Consider the following 9,642-nt stretch of genomic DNA (forward strand, 5'->3'; position numbering starts at 1 on the left):
CTAGTTCAATCAAAATAAAATGCAATAATCAAATAATGAGAGAATGACTATGAGACCCAGTATCCTTGCTGCTTCAGCAAAATGACAAGATGATTCTATCACGTCATTAGTTCATTAAAAGGCTATGTGCATCACTAATCTACAATCAACTTGAAAGCAATTTATGTACAATAATATACATGTTAAAAAGAAAATAAAATGCAGTAATTCAAACTGTACATTAATATACATGAAAATCAGAAAAAGAAATACAAGAAATTAAAGTGACAACTATACAAGGCAGGGGCCCCCTACTACCTATGAAATCAAATGCTTAAAGGAAAATAAAGACATCAAATAAAGGACTAATGACATCGGCCCAGTATCTCTGCTGCTGATTTAAAATGAAAATGAAATGTGAAATCTAAGTGACACTACATAAAGGAGACAAATCACACTACTTTAACCTTTTCTTAACCTTTTTGCCTTTTAGCTAGATTTATCATGTGAGAACAATTATGAACAAGTCAGCAATGTGAGTCTTAAAGCAAACTAAACCAAGTTGTACTAAGTGATATTTTGGCTCCAATAAAGTTATTTGATTATGGAAAAAGAACCATCAATAGATGAACAACTTGATATCTAAGAGCAGAAAGTAAAGTGCAAGTTAAAGAAATGATACTAATGAAAATCAAACTAGAAAAATAAAGGTCAGCAACATAGACAAGATGATCACATATGCCATTAGTCATGAAATCAAATCAAAATTAAACACACTTGCATGAATGAAAAATCTAATCTACCTTACATTCTACAAAGCAATATTTACAAAATGAAATCTACTCTACTTACATCCTAATATGCTCCATGACATCTACTTCACATCTCCTTCCATGTTGAGAACATCAAAGCTTTATTCAATTTCTTCAAAAGTACAAAGTACAAAAGCTTTCAAAAGCCATGGGACTAACAAGATAAAAGGACTAAGAAAAGACTAAAAGGAAAGACTAACTAATGAAGGAGAGAGATCTCCTATTTATACAAAAAGATGAGAGCCATCTCATTAATGATAGTCCATGAATCTCTCCCTCTACCTCTAGAGTCCTAATCAAAATAGGAACTGATAAGACACATGTCTTCTTAGAGTTACAATACAATTAGGAGATGTGACACATATCCTCATGATCCCATGATTCTTTCCAACCAAATTCGAATTTGGCCTTGGGGTGCCACATAAGGGTCTTCTAGAAGTCTCCTTTCAACCTACACATGTCAACAACCTCAACCCATTTGTTAGGTATAAGCATATGCACATTATTTTCTAATGTTTAACCACAAATTCACTTAAAAGGCTTAGAAATAATAAAGATTGGAAAAACATAAAGGTGGCCCAATGATAATGAAAGTGGGATGAATGTGGTGACATAGTAGTGAAATGGAGGTGAAATGGAAGTGATATAATGGACATAATAGTGAAAGTGTAATGCAAATGAATGACATTTTCAAGACTCAACATACCCCCCAACTGAAGCTATTGCATGTCCTCATGCAATATATATTACATTAACTCTTTTGATCCTTGAGCTTTGGCTTAACTTTGCATGATATCATTTGATAACTTCATATTTCTGCAAAGTGTTTCACTTGAATTGCAACATGGTTGGTTCTTGTGTTACAACCATTTTTTGTTGCCTTCTATTTTGATCTTTGAACTTTGCATAATGATATTTTGATTATTGTTGCAAAGTATATCTTTATTGGATTGCATGATGGTTGGTTCTTGTGTGACAACCATGATTTTGTTTGTATCCAATTTATCCTTTAAGCACTTTTTCAAAAGCCATTGTATGCTCATAATAGCAATGTAATAATTAATATATGTTGGAAGTATGTGAGTTCCTGAATATGATATGGACATGGAAAGATATGAATATGAATGTATTCCCCCCCCCAACTGATGGTATTGGCAATTTTATGAAATGAGGAAGAGAAATGTTTTTCCAACAATTATCATTCTAGCTTTTTATGGAATTCTATGGTTAAAAGTTAGAAAATTCCGTACCTTCACTTACCCTTTGGAATGGATGAGTTGTATGTGTGGTGGCTGAAAACTTCTGATCATTTTCTTCTTCAAGTGGCTGATCAAGAGGAGTCATGGATAGAGAGATAAGATGACTTTTTATTGCTTCTACTAAAACTTGCTGAATCTGCTCCAAAATGCTGAAAATAATAGTCTTCATGTCTTCAAAACTCATTGGCACAATTCCTACTATGTGAAAAGATGTTCTGATGTCGAACATAGTAGGAAATTGTTGGCTTAGTGGCCATTAATGGATGCCACTAGTCAACACGAGAACTCTCACCATTGATGACAATGAGAGTCAAGATGCCCAAACACATCTTGCTAGGTATGAATGAATTTAAAGATGTCGAGTCACCTAGAAGATCTAACGAACAAGGGACATTAATGTATTCCCATTGTTTGTCAGCATGAGGATTTGCCATTAAGGCATGCAAGCCTCAAGGTGTTTTTACAAAGAACTTAGACTCAAAGGACTATGGACTCAATAATTTGCATTGAAGCAGGACTTATTTGCAGAATGAAAATGACAAGGAATGGAAAATGAAAATGGAAAATGGCAATGGAGAACAGAAATGGCAATGGAAATAAGCATGTGAATGAGCCTCTTGCTTTTATTTGTGGGTTATGAATGGACAAAAAGAGATGGAAAGTGTATGTGAATGTAAATGGAAAATATGGAGTGGAATGAGGTGAATGGTTTATTATGAAGTATGGATGTGATGGATGGATGTGATGGAGACAATAGTATCTGAAAGTTTTTCAAGTGTTTGGATGTGAATTTGCATCAGCATATTTCCTCTTTGTTGCTGATCATCCTCTTATGAAACAAATTGGTCTCTTAGAGAGATACCATTCTCTTGTAGTCATTTGTCCTTCCTCCTGAAACCTGCAAAAAAAACTAATACTTCTTCTGCAATGCAATGTAAGATTATCAAAGGAGAGAGGTGATCAATCTCTCTAGTTATGATATTTACACACAAAACTAAGAATTTGTATTAATGAAACAAGTTCTCAAAGGAAAAATCAAAAGAATTTATACCTGCTTTGGAATTAGTGCCTCAAGTTGATGTTGCTTCTTTTCATCAATTTATTTCATTATTTGCCATTTCAAACTCTAATGATATATTTCTCACTGTATAGATCTTGTTGAGATCTTTCCAATGGTACTTAAATCATCAAAATCTGATTTTGTATGAGAAAGATAGGTTGATTTGAACAATGAGGTTTTTCTGGCTGCGGAATTGGGGAGAAGAAGAGACCTAAAAATCTTTTCCTCTCATGCATCCAATTTCTTCAGAAATCCGCTTAGATCCGATTTCCTTGGCTGCCAGGTCACCCACCGTGTCATGGCACCAAAATGTCTAGTCAATTTAATGTCTTAAATTGCTCTACATAAATTATCAATCCGGGTATCGTAAACTGATGAAGTGTGGTGCACTATATGTGCTTAGTTAACCTTTCTCTTACTTCGTTGTTTTATAGTTTATGTTGTTTTTGGGGTTTTGTTCTTGTTGGTTTTCTAAGGTCTTAAGAATACTTTTAAAGGACAAGTATGGATAAAGATTTCAAGACAAGGCCTATGTCCTTAATGGTAACTTCCAAAACTTAGTACTTCAAAAGAACTTAAAACATGTTATTGATGGAGTTAGTATTTAAACAAAAGTGTAAATATACAACTAGTTCAATCAAAATAAAATGCAATAATCAAATAATGGGAGAATGACTATGAGACCCAGTATCCTTGCTGCTTCAGCAAAAGGAAAAGATGATTCTATCACGTCATTAGTTCATTAAAAGGCTATGTGCATCACTAATCTACAATCAACTTGAAAGCAATTTATGTACAATAATATACATGTTAAAAAGAAAATAAAATGCAGTAATTCAAACTGTACATTAATATACATGAAAATCAGAAAAAGAAATACAAGAAATTAAAGTGACAACTATACAAGGCAGGGGCCCCCTACTACCTATGAAATCAAATTCTTAAAGGAAAATAAAGACATCAAATAAAGGACTAATGACATCGGCCCAGTATCTCTGCTGCTGATTTAAAATGAAAATGAAATGTGAAATCTAAGTGACACTACATAAAGGAGACAAATCACACTACTTTAACCTTTTCTTAACCTTTTTGCCTTTCAACTAGATTTATCATGTGAGAACAGTTATGAACAAGTCAGCAATGTGAGTCTTAAAGCAAACTAAACCAAGTTGTACTAAGTGATATTTTGGCTCCAATAAAGTTATTTGATTATGGAAAAAGAACCATCAATAGATGAACAACTTGATATCTAAGAGCAGAAAGTAAAGTGCAAGTTAAAGAAATGATACTAATGAAAATCAAACTAGAAAAATAAAGGTCAGCAACATAGACAAGATGATCACATATGCCATTAGTCATGAAATCAAATCAAAATTAAACACACTTGCATGAATTAAAATTGCATGAATGAAAAATCTAATCTACCTTACATTCTACAAAGCAATATTTACAAAATGAAATCTACTCTACTTACATCCTAATATGCTTCATGACATCTACTTCACATCTCCTTCCATGTTGAGAACATCAAAGCTTTATTCAATTTCTTCAAAAGTACAAAGTACAAAAGCTTTCAAAAGCCATGGGACTAACAAGCTAAAAGGACTAAGAAAAGACTAAAAGGAAAGACGAACTAATGAAGGAGAGAGATCTCCTATTTATACAAAAAGATGAGAGCCATCTCATTAATGATAGTCCATGAATCTCTCCCTCTACCTCTAGAGTCCTAATCAAAATAGGAACTGATAAGACACATGTCTTCTTAGAGTTACAATACAATTAGGAGATGTGACACATATCCTCATGATCCCATGATTCTTTCCAACCAAATTCGAATTTGGCCTTGGGGTGCCACATAAGGGTCTTCTAGAAGTCTCCTTTCAACCTACACATGTCAACAACCTCAACCCATTTGTTAGGTATAAGCATATGCACATTATTTTCTAACGTTTAACCACAAATTCACTTAAAAGGCTTAGAAATAATAAAGATTGGAAAAACATAAAGGTGGCCCAATGATAATGAAAGTGGGATGAATGTGGTGACATAGTAGTGAAATGGAGGTGAAATGGAAGTGATATAATGGACATAATAGTGAAAGTGTAATGCAAATGAATGACATTTTCAAGACTCAACAGTGGAACAGAGGGCTAAGCAACTTGTGCAAAGGCAGGTATATCCGGAATAAACCGACATCACAACCATCTCAAGGGTGTGGAAACTTGGTTCCAGCATCCCCCCATACTGCTTCGGGTGAGACTTCAGTCCGTGCTACACGGGCTGATGCCGAAAGGGCCAATAGTGTAGGGATTTGTTTGGTTAACTAACGTTGAACCTGGGTTAGGCCCCCTCAAGCCAACAAATGGTTCCGTTGCTGGGACCAGAATCTGCATAAGAGATGTGTGATGTTGTATCACTGGAATCCAACTAAGAAGGAGATTGGAGACTGGTTGGATAGAAAAATCCACTAATTCATGGCACATGAGAACAAAAACCCATGACTGACAAAGGAATAGTGGTTGGACCGGTACCTGTATACAGAGATCCATGAGGTCTTTTTCTGTTATTTCCCTATTGAGCTATATGAGTGGATCGTGAAGCTAGCAGATAGCAAAGGAAGGTGGAAACTTGATGGTCCTATTGTGTGGACCTCAGAGCTAGTGCGAAGGTTGGAAGCATCGGAGGATAAGATCGCCAGTGCTATCAATCATTGGCTTGATCAAGTCATAGGAGGATTTGTTACTGAATTTGCGGTCGACACCTCAGTCAGCTATAGCGAGGTGGAGCGACGCTTTTTCAAAGGACCGCGAGGTAAGTACGTAAAATATTTGAATACTTGGATTAAAATGCTGTTGTGCGAAAAATGGGTTATGAAACTACCTTGATGTTTGGGACTATGTGAAGCGGAAAAATTTACAGAAACGAAGGAAATAAGGGTCTAGAGTATAGCCCCTTGATTTCACCTCTGCGAAGGGACGAAGAAGCGATAGCGAAGGTTTCTCCACGAAGCGCTATTTAGTTAATAAGACAAGGATTCCCACGAATACCACCTCCGCCCACACCACCTTTGACTTCACCGCCATTGCCTCCAACTTCACCCGTACCACCTCCACCTCCACCGCAGTTCAGTATGGAAAATACAGTGAAGTTGCCTTTGTTCAAAGGCTTGGGAAATGAGGACCCAGACCAATTCTGGTTCGTTGTGAGGGCTGTATGGGAAGCTCAAGGTGTTACAAATGATCACATAAAGAAGGCGACACTGGTTAGTGTTCTGTAATATCGCGCGCTAACCTGGTATATTAAGTACTCTAACGATAACCCGAATGCTGGAGTAGCAAACATCCATGCAACACTAAATAGGGAATTTAGCAGGCCTAAATCTAAGGCGCAGTCAATTGTGGGATTCAAAGAGATCGCGATGCAAATAGACGAGATGCCTTGGGAACTAGATCAGAGGTTCAAATTTACAATTGGCGAATCCAACATGAATTTGACAGATGGACAACATCGCGAGTGGTTTGTGGCTTCGCTACTACCACACTTAAGAAGTGCGCTGTCACAACAGAAGATAAAAACTCAGGCAGAGGCCTTGGAGATTGGCATGAGACTAAATGAGACTCTGATGCAAGATCCTAATCTTGGAGTTCAACAAATCCATGCGTAGTTGAAGAATCTTTTCCTTGAGATGCAAGGTCTGAAGCAGGACAGGACGATTCGACAAGAGGTACATGAGGAAGTATGATGCTTGAAATGAAAGAGCCTGTGTCATGAAAAAGACCATTGCCTAGTATTTTTGAATTACCTTGCAGGGGGAGGACCGATGCCTTTAAGGCTGGAAGCTCAAGCAGGACCTAGTGCGGGGCCTGCATTATGGTGCACTATCTACCAGGTAGCCGGAAAACATGCCACAGATAACTGTCACCTGCTACAAAAGTATGTACAAGCACCGCAACAACTGTTCTGCAACTTTTGTAGGTCAGAAGGACATGATGAGCGTACTTGTAGGAGCTATGAATTGATGATGGATAGAACTCTTGCCTACAGGGTTCAGGCCGAAATGCGACCCCTTGACTAAAATGCAGGGATGGTGCAAACAAGATTTCAGGGGCGCCGACAAGGCTGAGGCAGAGGAGGACCTGGTAGAGGTCGAGGACAGTTGATTTGCTACAATTTCAGAGGACCAAGACACTATGCACACGATTGCACTAATCCAACGCGTCTGTCATGAAAGTATTGTACACTGTTTGATCATGAAACAAAAGACTGTCCTACGCTGATAGCTAGGATACGAGACAAAGGGGTGCTGCCACCTCCACCGACTCAGAACCTACAGATGATGAGGTCTGAGCTGCGTGAGGAGGATCCGAACGTAAATATAGTGCTTAGGAGTGGGATCACGACAGGGGATGACAAGGGGAAACAACTTGAAGACAATACATGGGTTCGCAAAGCCCCGATGAAAGAGGCTAAGTTCGATTTGGAGTGCACTCATGAAGCCTTCATGGAAGCTAAGAATAGATTCGTTGAGGCCTCCACCTCAGGAAGCAAGGATAAGCCTGAGACGGAGATGGAACCCTCTATGCTCACAACTTTCTTGGAAACCTGTATGAAGTTACTATGCGACAGTAAGGCTGTGAAAGGGCTACAAGAACTCATCAATAGATGTGCTCGAACCACGTCAAGTGAGCCACACATAGTACGAAAGATTGGAAAGCATAAAACAAGGATGGGACGGGAGATGAGACTGCTCGCACAAATAGGAGAGTATGAAATGGATTAGGTCATTTTTGGACCTAGGGTCAGATGCGAATGTCCTACCAAAGTAGTTGGGAGTGAATGGGGAGAACTGCACTACAATGGTCTCTGATTCAGCTAAGGATGGCAAATCAACAAAAAATCATCCCCATGGGGCGGCTGTAGGGAGTGACCGTGGATATTGAGGGAGCAAGCGCATTGGCGGATTTTGAAGTAATCGAGATAGTGTATGATAGCAATCCCTACCCTGCGCTCCTGGGAATTGACTGGGCTACTGATATGAACAGGGTAATCAATCTGAAGAAGCGAAAGATGATCTTTGAGAAGAAATCACTGTGTGTAATAATACCCCTGGATCCTGCTGAAGGATTGCGCTATACGGAACTAGTCTGCGATTATGAGAGTGATGATGATCTGGACTACATCTATAAGATAATAGAACAAGACCAAGACTGAGTGAATCCCACCCCAGATGGATGGATTACATGGGATCACGATAGTTCTTGCACTTCGGATTCCAACGAAGAAATAAAATGCTGGTAGAATTGGTTACACGAAGTAACTATGCTGAATTGCAACATGATGACCCAGTCGTTGCGCTGTGTGTCGTCAGAGGTAAGAACTCTACTTACTTATGATGGAGTGAACGAGGTAGATATATTTTTGGATGCATTGGAAAAAGAGGTACCAGAAAAGTAGCGCTTCCAGGCCTTGGACTGGGCATTGCGCGCTACGCCCACAAGATGGTGGGGTACGCACAAGGGAAGCTTTGATGATTGGCGAAAATGTAGGGGGATGATGAGAACACGATTTGGGAAGCCTTAGATGCGACTGACATACAAGTATGATGGGAAGGATGATCCGTGCACACGTTTGACCAAAGCGGAGAAGAATTATTCTACCACTGAATGCGAGGGGCTAGCTATGGTGTATGTGCTCCAGAAGTACCGACACTATTTACTAGGAGGTCATTTTAAGATGTATACAGATCACTCCGTGTTGAAGTACCTGGTCAATAAGCCTGTGTTGGGGGGTGAATCTGCAGATGGCTCTTATTGTTCCAAGAGTACGATTTTGAAGTTGTTGTGAAGCCTGGATGATTGAATGTGGGACCAGATCATCTGTCGCACATCAAAACAGGGGAGGAACCTACTAACTTGGAAGATGGATTGCCTGACGCACAACTATTTGCAGTGTGTGTCGCAGATGGTCATTTCGAGGATATAATACACTTCCTAACAACATGAATTGCACCAGAAGGATACTCTGTCCAACAAAAGAAGGAATTAGTGGTGCGCATGACTGATTTTCTCTGTCATTGCTGGGCATCTATACAAGATGGGGTTTGGTTAGATATTGCAACGGTATGTACCTGAGTTCAAACGAAGCAGCATTCTCGCAGACATTCATGGGGGCACCACGGGAGGACATTATGTAGGGAGATCAACCTCGCAGAAGATTCTACATGCAAGGTTGTGGTGGCCAACCCTTCATCAGGATTCGAAAGCATATTGCAAGGCGTGTGATGTATGTTAAAGAACAAGCAGGCCATTGCAAAGGGATGAAATGCCTTTGAATCCACAAATGATGTTGTAACATTTCGAGAAGTGGGAAATAGATTTTGTAGGACCCATTCAGCCACAAGGGAAGACAGGGGTGAAGTACATTAACACTGTGACAGAGTATTTGACTCGTTGGGCAGAAGCGCAATCGGTGAAGGATTTCATGGGTGCGAAGGCTGCGAAGTTCCTATTTGAGCATGTACATGCATGATTTG

This window comes from Pinus tabuliformis, chromosome 4_1, assembly GCF_031772625.1.
Source record: "Pinus tabuliformis cultivar Carrire ecotype Pingquan chromosome 4_1, CPIR1, whole genome shotgun sequence".
Lineage (NCBI taxonomy): Eukaryota > Viridiplantae > Streptophyta > Pinopsida > Pinales > Pinaceae > Pinus > Pinus tabuliformis.